The sequence below is a fragment of the Lolium rigidum genome, chromosome 7, assembly GCF_022539505.1.
Source record: "Lolium rigidum isolate FL_2022 chromosome 7, APGP_CSIRO_Lrig_0.1, whole genome shotgun sequence".
Lineage (NCBI taxonomy): Eukaryota > Viridiplantae > Streptophyta > Magnoliopsida > Poales > Poaceae > Lolium > Lolium rigidum.
Window position 1 is genome coordinate 185,760,776 of NC_061514.1, and position 14,337 is coordinate 185,775,112.

At 42.1% G+C, this 14,337-nt stretch overlaps 1 pseudogene; it reads right to left on the reverse strand.

Moving 5' to 3' along the window:
* LOC124676242 overlaps positions 1-14,337 on the reverse strand; it is an 83,568-nt pseudogene that overhangs the window by 46,243 nt on the left and 22,988 nt on the right.

Below are 14,337 nucleotides of genomic sequence, written 5' to 3' on the forward strand. Positions count from 1 at the left end.
GTAAGCAAGGAATTCATTGTCGTCATCAAGTCACTCATCTCTATCTTTCTCATGACGACAACACAAGCAAGCTTAAAGGTATTGGAGCCTTGACAAGGTGGTGATTAAGTCCTACCTTGTCAAGACTCTTGCATATGATCTCTTTGTTCATTGCTTTACACTCTTGGGTCTTTGTACCTACTATTATGAACATGTAGTGGTTCTCTTGTGGATCTAGTATCTTCAAGAGACCACGGCCTAGGACTAATGAAATTTGCTTCTTTGTGTAGAGATTGTGTTTTGTAGGAATTGTTTTGAAGGAAATGTACCATGATGAAGGTTCTCAAACATTTTCAATACAAATTCTATGACATAATCCTTGCAAGAAGAAGCAACAATGGAATGGAGTTTGTGCTCAACTTCATTGGCAAAGAAGGAATCCACTATATACTCCTAGCCATACTCTTACCCTAACATCATGGGGTTGCCGGAAGTGAGAAACAAACCTAAGAAGACACTCAAACGTGATGATGGAGTATGAGTCTATTGTGTGGTTTGTGGTATTGAGTGATGAGACCTTTCGATGGATATGATAGTTCTTTGGAGGAGGCGAAGTGCTTCTTGTGAGAAAGGAGATGCAATTCCCCCGGTTACCATAGGAAGGATGGGTGTTGGCACTTGCCGATCTCAAAAGCTACCTTCTATGTGTGCCGAGGAAGGACGAAGTTCCACCTATGTGGAGACTTCTACACCACAAGGCCAAGTCTCTTCCATTACACAACCAAGTGCTAGATCATCTCTTCCACAACCTCAAGTTCGGCATCAACAACAATGGGGTCATGGCGAGGACTCAAATCATGATGAAGATCAAGGGACCTCACAAGAATCTATCCTTTGGTCCATTCTCGCCGGGGTGCTAATGCGTCAAGACTCTTTCATAATTCAAGCAAAGTACAAGACATACTCAAGAGCAAGATATGAGGGGGTCCAACGGTATAGCAACCCCAAGTCTAAATTCTTCCCAAATGAGTCCAACAAGACAATGGTCTCACTCTCTACAGATAGTCATCAAGGTTTGCTTCTCTACCTTTGTGCTTCTCATCCGGACATTGTGTCAAAAGTGGGTACTTATACCACTCTTGTGCCATATGTCTAGATGTAAAGCACGCATGAACATAGGGGGAGTGCGGTTTAAATTTATTGAGCTATCCCTCCCCCCATGATGCATAAAGAAACCCAAAGCATATGCTATTTGTCAATTAAGTGACTTTCGAGCTTCATGTTGAGTTGTAGTCGTGAGTCCTAGGTCTCTACGCGACCTCACACTACCAAACTCTTACACGGTGGCTTCGGCCACCAACCTCCTCCTTGAGTAGTTTTTTGTTCTTTTTGTTTTCTTTTCTCTTTTTTGTTGCTGTTTTTCGTTTCTTCTTTTCTCTTTGTTTCTTCATGGGAGATTCACCCAAGCTTGGTTTTTCTTGCTTTGATTCTTGCAAGCTTGGTTGGGTAGTACCTTAACAGTTCCGTCATCTAATCCTAAGCCATCATCTATCTCTCAAGCCAACTCAGTCTAAAAGCACAAGTCTACACCAAAATCTGAGTGTCTTTGAGTTTGGAGGCTGGTACTACCGCTTCCCAGGCCGGTACTACCGTTTTGGGGCAGTTGTCTGACGAAACTGAACATTATCCCCAGAACGGCACTACCTCCCTAGGTACCGGGTGTTGGAGATATGCCCAAGAGGCAATAATAAAAGTGGTTATTATATATCTTTATGTTTATGATAAATGTTTATATACCATGCTATAATTGTATTAACCGAAACATTGATACATGTGTGATATGTAAACAACAAAGAGTCCCTAGTATGCCTCTTATCTAGCTTGTTGATTAATGGATGATTAGTTTCATAATCATGAACATTGGATGTTATTAATAACAAGGTTATATCATTGTATGAATGATGTAATGGACACACCCAATTAAGCGTAGCATAAGATCACGTCATTAAGTTATTTGCTATAAGCTTTCAATACATAGTTACCTAGTCCTTATGACCATGAGATCATGTAAATCACTTATACCGGAAAGGTACTTTGATTACATCAAACGCCACTTGATACGCGTACAGCACGCGTCCGTTGGGAACCCCAAGAGGAAGGTGTGATGCGTACAGCGGCAAGTTTTCCCTCAGAAAGAAACCAAGGTTTATCGAACCAGGAGGAGCCAAGAAGCACGTTGAAGGTTGATGGCAGCGGGATGTAGTGCGGCGCAACACCAGGGATTCCGGCGCCAACGTGGAACCCGCACAACACAACCAAAGTACTTTGCCCCAACGAAACAAGTGAGGTTGTCAATCTCACCGGCTTGTCTGTAACAAAGGATTAGATGTATAGTGTGGATGATGATTGTTTGCGTAAAAACAAGAGAACAAGTATTGCAGAGATTGTATTCAATGTAAAAGAATGGACCGGGGTCCACAGTTCACTAGAGGTGTCTCTCCCATAAGATAAATAGCATGTTGGGTGAACAAATTACAGTCGGGCAATTGACAAATAGAGAGGGCATGACCATGCACATACATGATATGATGAGTATTGTGAGATTTAATTGGGCATTACGACAAAGTACATAGACCGCTATCCAAGCATGCATCTATGCCTAAAAAGTCCACCTTCAGAGTTATCATCCGAACCCCTTCCAGTATTAAGTTGCAAACAACAGTAAAATTGCATTAAGTATGGTGCGTAATGTAATCAATAACTACATCCTCGGACATAGCATCAATGTTTTATCCCTAGTGGCAACAAGACATCCACAACTTTAGAACTTTCCGTCACCGTCCCAGATTTAATGGAGGCATGAACCCACTATCGAGCATAAATACTCCCTCTTGGAGTTAAGAGTAAAAACTTGGCCGTAGCCTCTACTAATAACGGAGAGCATGCAAGATCATAAACAACACATAGGTAATAGATTGATAATCAACATAACATAGTATTCTCTATCCATCGGATCCCGACAAACACAACATATAGAATTATAGATAGATGATCTTGATCATGTTAGGCAGCTCACAAGATCCAACAATGAAGCACATGAGGAGAAGACGGCCATCTAGCTACTGCTATGGACCCATAGTCCAGGGGTGAACTACTCACTCATCACTCCGGAGGCGACCATGGCGGTGAAGAGTCCTCCGGGAGATGATTCCCCTCTCCGGCAGTGGTGCCGGAGGCGATCTCCCGAATCCCCCGAGATGGGATTGGCGGCGGCGGCGTCTCCGGGAAGGTTTTCCGTATCGTGGCTCTCTGCATCGGGGGTTTCGCGACGAAGACTATATGTAGGCGTAAGGGCAGCCTCGGAGGGGTCACGGGGCCCCACACGCTAGGGCCGCGCGGGCCCCCTTGGGCCGCGCCGCCTAGTGTGGTGGCGCCTCGTGGCCCCACTTCGTCTTCTCTTCGGTCTTCCGGAAGCTTCGTGGCAAAATAGGCCCCCGGGCGTTGATTTCGTCCAATTCCGAGAATATTTCCTTACTAGGATTTCGAAACCAAAAACAGCAGAAAACGTAAACCGGCTCTTCGGCATCTCGTTAATAGGTTAGTGCCGGAAAATGCATAAATACGACATAAAGTATGCATAAAACATGTAGATATCATCAATAATGTGGCATGGAACATAAGAAATTATCGATACGTCGGAGACGTATCGCATCCCTAGCTTAGTTCTCGCCGTCCCGAGCAGGTAAACGATAACAAAGATAATTTCCGGAGTGACATGCCATCATAACCTTGATCATACTATTGTAAGCATATGTAATGAATGCAGCGATCAAAACAATGGTAATGACATGAGTAAACAAATGAATCATAAAGCAAAGACTTTTCATGAATAGTACTTTCAAGACAAGCATCAATAAGTCTTGCATAAGAGTTAACTCATAAAGCAATAAATCAAAGTAAAGGTATTGAAGCAACACAAAGGAAGATTAAGTTTCAACTGTTTCTTTCAACTTATAACATGTATATCTCATGGATATTGTCAATGTAAAGTAATATAACAAGTGCAATATGCAAGTATGTAGGAATCAATGCACAGCTTGACACAAGTGTTTGCTTCTTGAGGTGGAGAGAGATAGGTGAACTGACTCAACATAAAAGTAAAAGAAAGGCCCTTCGCAGAGGGAAGCATTGATTGCTATATTTGTGCTAGAGCTTTGGTTTTGAAAACAAGAAACAATTTTGTCAACGGTAGTAATAAAGCATATGTATCATGTAAATTATATCATACAAGTTGCAAGCCTCATGCATAGTATACTAATAGTGCCCGCACCTTGTCCTAATTAGCTTGGATTACCGGGATTATCGCAATACACATATTTTAACCAAGTGTCACAAAGGGGTACCTCTATGCCGCATGTACAAAGGTCTAAGGAGAAAGCTCGCATTTGGATTTCTCGCTTTGATTATTCTCAACTTAGACATCCATACCGGGACAACATAGACAACGTGATAATGGACTCCTCTTTAATGCATAAGCATGTAGCAACAATTAATGTTCTCATATGAGATTGAGGATATATGTCCAAAACTGAAACTTCCACCATGATTCATGGCTTTAGTTAGCGGCCCAATGTTCTTCTCTAACAATATGCATGCTCTAACCAATAAATGAGTGGTAAATCTCCCTTACTTCAGACAAGACTGACATGCATAGCAACTCACATGATATTCAACAAAGAGTAGTTGATGGCGTCCCCAGGAACATGGTTATCGCACAACAAGCAACTTAATAAGAGATAAAGTGCATAAGTACATATTCAATACCACAATAGTTTTTAGGCTATTTGTCCCATGAGCTATATATTGCAAAGGTAAAGAATGGAAATTTTAAAGGTAGCACTCAAGCAATTTACTTTGGAATGGCGGAGAAATACCATGTAGTGGGTAGGTATGGTGGACACAAATGGCATAGTGGTTGGCTCAAGGATTTTGGATGCATGAGAAGTATTCCCTCTCGATACAAGGTTTAGGCTAGCAAGGTTATTTGAAACAAACACAAGGATGAACCGGTGCGTAAAAACTCACATAAAAGACATATTGTAAACATTATAAGACTCTACACCGTCTTCCTTGTTGTTCAAACTCAATACTAGAAATTATCTAGACTTTAGAGAGACCAAATATGCAAACCAAATTTTAGCAAGCTCTAGGTGTTTCTTCATTAATAGGTGCAAAGTATATGATGCAAGAGCTTAAACATGAGCACAACAATTGCCAAGTATCAAATTATTCAAGACATTTTAGAATTACTACATGTAGCATTTCCCGATTCCAACCATATAATAATTTAACGAAGAAGATTCAACCTTCGCCATGAATACTATGAGTAAAGCCTAAGGACATATTTGTCCATATGCAACAAATGAGCGTGTCTCTCTCCCACACAATGAATTCTAGGATCCATTTTATTCAAACAAAACAAAAACAAAAACAAACCGACGCTCCAAGCAAAGCACATAAGATGTGATGGAATAAAAATATAGTTTCGGGGAGGAACCCGATAATGTTGTCGATGAAGAAGGGGATGCCTTGGGCATCCCCAAGCTTAGACGCTTGAGTCTTCTTAAAATATGCAGGGGTGAACCACCGGGGCATCCCCAAGCTTAGAGCTTTCACTCTCCTTGATCATATTGTATCATCTCCTCTCTTGATCCTTGAAAACTTCCTCCACACCAAACTCAAAACAACTCATTAGAGGGTTAGTGCATAATAAAAATCCACATGTTCAGAGGTGACATAATCATTCTTAACACTTCTGGACATTGCACAAATCTACTGGACATTAATGGAACAAAGAAATTCATCCATCATAGCAAAAGAGGCAATGCGAAATAAAAGGCAGTAATCATCAAAACAGAACAGTCCGTAAAGACAGATTTTATTGAGGAACCAGACTTGCTCAAATGAAAATGCTCAAATTGAATGAAAGTTGCGTAAATATCTGAGGATCACTCACGTAAATTGGCATATTTTTTCTGAGCTACCTACAGAGAGGCAGGTCGAAATTCGTGACAAAGAAAGAAATCGTTTCTCGCGCAGTAATCCAAATCGAATATGAACCTTACTATCAACGACTTTACTTGGCACAACAATGCACAAAACTAAGATAAGGAGAGGTTGCTACAGTAGTAAACAACTTCCAAGACTCAAATATAAAACAAAAATACTCGTAGTAAAAACATGGGTTGTCTCCCATAAGCGCTTTTCTTAACGCCTTCGACTAGGCGCGTAAAGTGTATATCAAGTGTTATCAAGAGATGAAGCATCGACATCATAACTTGTTCTAATAATAGAATCAAAAGGTAACTTCATTCTCTTTCTAGGGAAGTGTTCCATACCTTTCTTGAGAGGAAATTGATATTTAATATTACCTTCCTTCATATCAATGATAGCTCCAACAGATCAAGAAAAGGTCTTCCCAATATAATGGGACAAGATGCATTGCATTCAATATCCAAGACAACAAAATCAACGGGGACAAGGTTATTGTTAACGGTAATGCGAACATTATCAATTCTCCCCAAAGGTTTCTCTATAGCATTATCAACAAGATTAACATTCAAATAACAGTTTTTTAATGGTGGCAAGTCAAGCATATTATAAATTTTCTTAGGCATAACGGAAATACTTGCACCAAGATCACATAAAGCATTACAATCAAAGTCATTGACCTTCATCTTAATGATGGGCTCCCAACCATCCTCTAGCTTCCTAGGAATAGAAGCTTCACGTTCTAGTTTCTCTTCTCTAGCTTTTATGAGAGCATTTGTAATATGTTTTGTGAAAGCCAAGTTTATAGCACTATCATTAGGACTCTTAGCAAGTTTTTGTAAGAACTTTATAACCGGAAATTCAATTTGGCTCCCGGGTGCGTATGCTCCCTCTACCAACAAAACATATTTCGAAGTGTGGAAAAATTTTGACAAAAAATTCTACATGTACATCTCCATAATATATGTGTATGCGTCAAGTTTCACGAAAAATAATATTTTTTGTGGACTATGTAAAAAAGAGAAAACTTATCCCGTGAAAAGCATCGTTTTCAGCACTGAATTTTGTCTTTTTACACACGTCACATGATAAGTTCATTTTTTATGAAACGACTTTGTGAGCGTGTAGCACGTGAAGATGTACGTGCGGATTTTTTGTTTCAATTTTTTTGAACTTTAAAATATATGTAAGATGTATTTCAAAATATAGGGAGCATATGCTCCCATGTTCCAAAACATCACTCCCCTTTATAACTTCAGAGATGTGACAATCATCAAAATCCAAACCATTATAATCTAAAGCAATGGGATCATCATCCCCAATGTTGGAAAAAATTTCAGCAGTTTTATCACAAGTGCCAAGTAGCTTTAGCAAGCTTCAGGCAATTTTGCACGCTTTGCACTAGGAGTAGTAACATTGCCAACACCAATTATTTTACCATTGATAGTAGGAGGTGCAGCAACATGTGGAGCATTAACATTACTAGTGGTGGTAATAGTCCAAACTTTAGCTACATTATTCTCTTTAGCTAGTTTTTCATTTTCTTCTCTTTCCCACCTAGCATGCAATTCGGCCATCAATCTTATATTCTCATTAATTCTAACTTGGATGGCGTTTGCTGTAGTAACAATTTTATTTTCAATATCCTTATTAGGCATAACTTTCGATTTCAAAAGATCAACATCAGAGGCAAGACTATCAACCTTAGAAGCGAGAATATCAATTTTATTGAGTTTTTCCTCAACCGTATTTGTTAAAAGCAGCTTGTGTACTAATAAATTCTTTAAGCATAGCTTCAAGTCCAGGGGTGTATTCCTATTATTGTTGTAAGAATTCCCATAAGAATTACCATAACCGTTACCATTATTATAAGGATATGGCCTATAGTTATTACTAGAATTGTTCCGATAAGCATTGTTGTTGAAATTATTATTTTTAATGAAGTTTACATCAACATGTTCTTCTTGAGCAACCAATGAAGCTAACGGAACATTATTAGGATCAACATTAGTCCTATCATTCACAAGCATAGACATAATAGCATCAATCTTATCACTCAAGGAAGAGGTTTCTTCGACGAATTTACCTTCTTACCTTGTGGAGCTCTTTCCGTGTGCCATTCAGAGTAATTAATCATCATATTATCAAGGAGCTTTGTTGCTTCACCAAGAGTGATGGACATAAAGGTACCTCCAGCAGCTGAATCCAATAGGTTCCTCGAAGAAAAGTTCAGTCCTGCATAAAAGGTTTGGATGATCATCCAAGTAGTCAGTCCATGGGTTGGGCAATTTGTAACCAAAGATTTCATTCTTTCCCAAGATTGTGCAACATGCTCATTATCCAATTGTTTAAAATTCATTATACTACTCCTCAAAGATATAGTTTTAGCAGGGGGATAATATCTACCAATAAAAGCATCCTTGCATTTAGTCCATGAATCAATACTATTCTTAGGCAGAGATAGCAACCAATCTTTAGCTCTTGCTCTTAAAGAGAAAGGAAACAATTTTAATTTTATAATGTCACCATCTACATCTTTATACTTTTGCATTTCACACAACTCAACAAAATTATTGAGATGGGCGGCAGCATCATCGTAACTAACACTGCAAAATTGCTCTCGCATAACAAGATTCAAGAAAGCAGTGTTTAATTTCAAAGAATTCTGCTCGTAGTAGCAGGTGGAGCAATAGGTGTGCATAAGAAATCATTATTATTTGTGGTTGTGAAGTCACACAACTTAGTATTTTCAGGAGTGGCCATTTTAGCAGTAGTAAATAAAGCAAACTAAATAAAGTAAATGCAAGTAACTAATTTTTTGTGTTTTTGGTAAAGAGTGCAAGACAAGAATAAAGTAAAGCTAGCAACTAATTTTTTTGTGTTTTGATTTAATGCAGCAAACAAGAAAGTAAATAAAATAAAGCAAGACAAAAACAAAGTAAAGAGATTGGATTGTGGAGACTCCCCTTGCAGACGTGTCTTGATCTCCCCGCAACGGCGCCGTAAAAGAGCTTGATACGCGTACAACACGCGTCCGTTGGGAACCCCAAGAGGAAGGTGTGATGCGTACAGTGGCAAGTTTTCCCTCAGAAAGAAACCAAGGTTTTTCGAACCAGGAGGAGCCAAGAAGCACGTTGAAGGTTGATGGCAGCGGGATGTAGTGCGGCGCAACACCGTGGATTCCGCGCCAACGTGGAACCCGCACAACACAACCAAAATACTTTGCCCCAACGAAACAAGTGAGGTTGTCAATCTCACCGGCTTGCTGTAACAAAGGATTAGATGTATAGTGTGGATGATGATTGTTTGCAGAAAACAGAGAACAAGTATTGCAAGAGATTGTATTCAATGTAAAAGAATGGACCGGGGTCCACAGCTCACTAGAGGTGTCTCTCCCATAAGATAAATAGCATGTTGGGTGAACAAATTACAGTCGGGCAATTGACAAATAGAGAGGGCATGACCATGCACATACATGATATGATGAGTATTGTGAGATTTAATTGGGCATTACGACAAAGTACATAGACCGCTATCCAAGCATGCATCTATGCCTAAAAAGTCCACCTTCAGAGTTATCATCCGAACCCCTTCCAGTATTAAGTTGCAAACAATAGCATAATTGCATTAAGTATGGTGCGTAATGTAATCAATAACTACATCCTCTGACATAGCATCAATGTTTTATCCCTAGTGGCAACAAGCACATCCACAACCTTAGAACTTTCCGTCACTGTCCCAGCATTTAATGGAGGCATGAACCCACTATCGAGCATAAATACTCCCTCTTGGAGTTAAGAGTAAAAACTTGGCCAGAGCCTCTACTAATAACGGAGAGCATGCAAGATCATAAACAACACATAGGTAATAGATTGATAATCAACATAACATAGTATTCTCTATCCATCGGATCCCGACAAACACAACATATAGAATTACAGATAGATGATCTTGATCATTGATGGCGTGTAACTCACACGTTCGTTGGGAACCCCAAGAGGAAGGTATGATGCGCACAGCAGCAAGTTTTCCCTCAGAAAGAAACCAAGGTTTATCGAACCAGGAGGAGCCAAGAAGCACGTTGAAGGTTGATGGCGGCGGGATGTAGTGCGGCGCAACACCATAGATTCCGGCGCCAACGTGGAACCCGCACAACACAACCAAAGTACTTTGCCCCAACGAAACAAAGTTGAGGTTGTCAATCTCACCGGCTTGCCGTAACAAAGGATTAACCGTATTGTGTGGAAGATGATTGTTTGCAAGAAAACAAGAAAGAACAAGTATTGCAAAGAGATTTGTATTTCAAGATAAAAGAATGGACCGGGGTCCACAGTTCACTAGAGGTGTCTCTCCCATAAGATAAAAGTATGTTGGGTGAACAAATTACAGTCGGGCAATTGACAAATAGAGAGGGCATAACAATGCACATACATGTCATGATAAGTACAGTGAGATTTAATTGGGCATTACGACAAAGTACATAGACCGCCATCCAACTGCATCTATGCCTAAAAAGTCCACCTTCAGGTTATCATCCGAACCCCTTCCAGTATTAAGTTGCAAAGCAACAGATAAGTATGGTGCGTAATGTAATCAACAACTACATCCTTGCAAAACCACTCAATGTTTTATCCCTAGTGGCAACAGCAATCCACAACCTTAGAACTTTCTGTCACTGTCCCAGATATCAATGGAGGCATGAACCCACTATCGAGCATAAATACTCCCTCTTGGAGTTAAGAGCAAAAACTTGGCCGAGAGCCTCTACTAATAACGGAGAGCATGCAAGATCATAAACAACACATAGGTAATAACTTGATAATTAACATAACATGGTATTCTCTATCCATCGGATCCCGACAAACACAACATATAGCATTACGGATAGATGATCTTGATCATGTTAGGCAGCTCACAAGATCCAACAATGAAGCACAATGAGGAGAAGACAACCATCTAGCTACCGCTATGGACCCATAGTCCAGGGGTGAACTACTCACTCATCACTCCGGAGGCGACCATGGCGGTGAAGAGTCCTCCGGGAGATGAATCCCTCTCCCGGCAGGGTGCCGGAGGAGATCTCCAGAATCCCCCGAGATGGGATTGGTGGCGGCGGCGTCTCTGGAAGGTTTTCCGTATCGTGGCTCTCGGTACTGGGGGTTTCACGACGGAGGCTTTAAGTAGGCTGAAGGGCAACGTGGGGGGCCACACGAGGGCCCCACGCCATAGGTCGGCGCGGCCAGGGCCTGGGCCGCGCCGCCCTATGGTGGCGGCCCGTCGTGGCCCCACTTCGACTCCTCTTCGGTCTTCCGGAAGCTTCGTGGCAAAATAGGACCCTGGGCGTTGATTTCGTCCAATTCCGAGAATATTTCGTTACTAGCATTTCTGAAACCAAAAACAGCAGAAAACGAAGAATCGGCTCTTCGGCATCTTGTTAATAGGTTAGTTCCAGAAAATGCACGAATATGACATAAAGTGTGCATAAAACATGTAGATATCATCAATAATGTGGCATGGAACATAAGAAATTATCGATACGTCGGAGACGTATCAATCATGTTAGGCAGCTCACAAGATCCGACAATGAAGCACATGAGGAGAAGACGACCATCTAGCTACTGCTATGGACCCATAGTCCAGGGGTGAACTACTCACTCATCACTCCGGAGGCGACCATGGCGGTGAAGAGTCCTCCGGGAGATGATTCCCCTCTCCGGCAGGGTGCCGGAGGCGATCTCCCTGAATCCCCCGAGATGGGATTGGCGGCGGCGGCGTCTCTGGAAGGTTTTCCGTATCGTGGCTCTCGGTACTGGGGGTTTCGCGACGAAGACTATATGTAGGCGGAAGGGCAGCCTCGGAGGGGTCACGGGGGCCCCACACGCTAGGGCCGCGCGGGCCCCCTTGGGCCGCGCCGCCCTAGTGTGGCGGCGCCCCGTGGCCCCACTTCGTCTTCTCTTCGGTCTTCCGGAAGCTTCGTGGCAAAATAGGCCCCCGGGCGTTGATTTCATCCAATTCCGAGAATATTTCCTTACTAGGATTTCGAAACCAAAAACAGCAGAAACAAGAATCGGCTCTTCGGCATCTCGTTAATAGGTTAGTGCCGGAAAATGCATAAATACGACATAAAGTATGCATAAAACATGTAGATATCATAAATAATGTGGCATGGAACATAAGAAATTATTGATACGTCGGAGACGTATCACCACTGCGTAAATGGGTGGTTATAAAGGTGGGATTAAGTATCCGGAAAGTATGAGTTGAGGCATATGGATCAACAGTGGGATTTGTCCATCCCGATGACGGATAGATATACTCTGGGCCCTCTCGGTGGAATGTCGTCTAATGTCTTGCAAGCATATGAATAAGTTCATAAGAGACCACATACCACGGTACGAGTAAAGAGTACTTGTCGGGAGATGAGGTTGAACAAGGTATAGAGTGATACCGATGATCAAACCTCGGACAAGTAAAATATCGCGTGACAAAGGGAATTGGTATCGTATGTGAATGGTTCATTCGATCACTAAAGTCATCGTTGAATATGTGGGAGCTATTATGGATCTCCAGATCCCGCTATTGGTTATTGGTCGGAGTGAGTACTCAACCATGTCCGCATAGTTCGCGAACCGTAGGGTGACACACTTAAAGTTGGATGTTGAAATGGTAGAACTTGAATATGGAATGGAGTTCTAATATTTGTTCGGAGTCCCGGATGAGATCCCGGACATCACGAGGAGTTCCGGAATGGTCCGGAGAATAAGATTCATATATAGGAAGTCATTTTATAAGATTTAAAATGATCCAGAAGGTTCTATGGAAGGTTCTAGAAGGTTCTAGAAAAGTCCGGAAGAAACCACTAAGGAAGGAGGAGTCCCGGTGGGGCTCCACCTCCCATGGCCGGCCAACCCTAAAGGGGGAGGAGTCCCAAGTGGACTCCCCTAAGGGGGCCGGCCACCCCGGGGGAATCCCACCCCAAGTGGGATTCCCACCTTGGGTAGGTTTCCCTATCACATAGAAGGTTTTGGGTTCGGGTCTTATTCGGAGACTTGTAGTCCAACACTTGGGGCTTCCACCTATATAATGAGGGGCAAAGGGGAGGGGGCCGGCCACCCCAAGATCACAAGGTGGCCGCACCCCCTAGTGGCCGGCGCCCCCCTCTCCCAAACCCTAGCGGCCCTCTCTCCTCCACCACATCCCGCACGCTTAGCGAAGCTCCACCGGGTTTCTCCACCACCACCGACACCACGCCGTCGTGCTATCGGATTCAAGAGGAGCTACTACTTCCGCTGCCCGCTGGAACGGGGAGGTGGACGTCGTCTTCATCAACAACCGAACGTGTGACCGAGTACGGAGGTGCTGCCCGTTCGTGGCGCCGTGATCAAGATCTTCTACGCGCTTTTGCAAGCGGCAAGTGAACGTCTACCGCAGCAACAAGAGCCTCATCTTGTAGGCTTTGGAATCTCTTCAATGGTGAGACTCGATAATCCCCTCGTTGCTACCGTCTTCTAGATTGCATCTTGGCTTGGATTGTGTGTTCGCGGTAGGAAATTTTTTGTTTTCTATGCAACGAATCCCTACAGTGGTATCAGAGCCGTGTCTATGCATAGATGGTTGCACGAGTAGAACACAATGGTTTTGTGGGCGTTGATGCTTTTGTTATCTTTAGTTTGAGTACTTTGCATCTTTGTGGCATAGTGGGATGAAGCGGCTCGGACTAACTTTACATGACCGCGTTCATGAGACTTGTTCCTCGTTCGACATGCAACTTGTATTGCATAAGAGGCTTTGCGGGTGTCTCGTCTCTCCTACTATAGTGAAGATTCAATTTACTCTTCTATTGACAACATTAGTATCAATGTTGTGGTTCATGTTCGTAGGTAGATTAGATCTCTCTCGAAAACCCTAAACCACGTAAAATATGCAAACCAAATTAGAGACGTCTAACTTATTTTTGCAGGGTTTGGTGATGTGATATGACCATAATGTGATGATGAATATGTATGAGATGATCATTATTGTATTGTGACAACCGGCAGGAGCCTTATGGTTGTCTTTAAATTTCATGTTGAGTAGTATTTCAAAGTAGTTGTAATAGTTGCTACATGGAGGACAATCATGAAGACGGCGCCTGTAATATCCCAGGTAATGGGGTTACAAAAATAGAGGAAACAGATGTGTGCATTGCATTCATGCATAGAAAATCTGGGTAATTTTCGCGCTTTAAAGTAAAACAGTCACAGTAACTGAAGTTTCACTTGACCTTGGTGGAATTGAAGTAGCTCATCAAGTCAAGCGCTATAAACC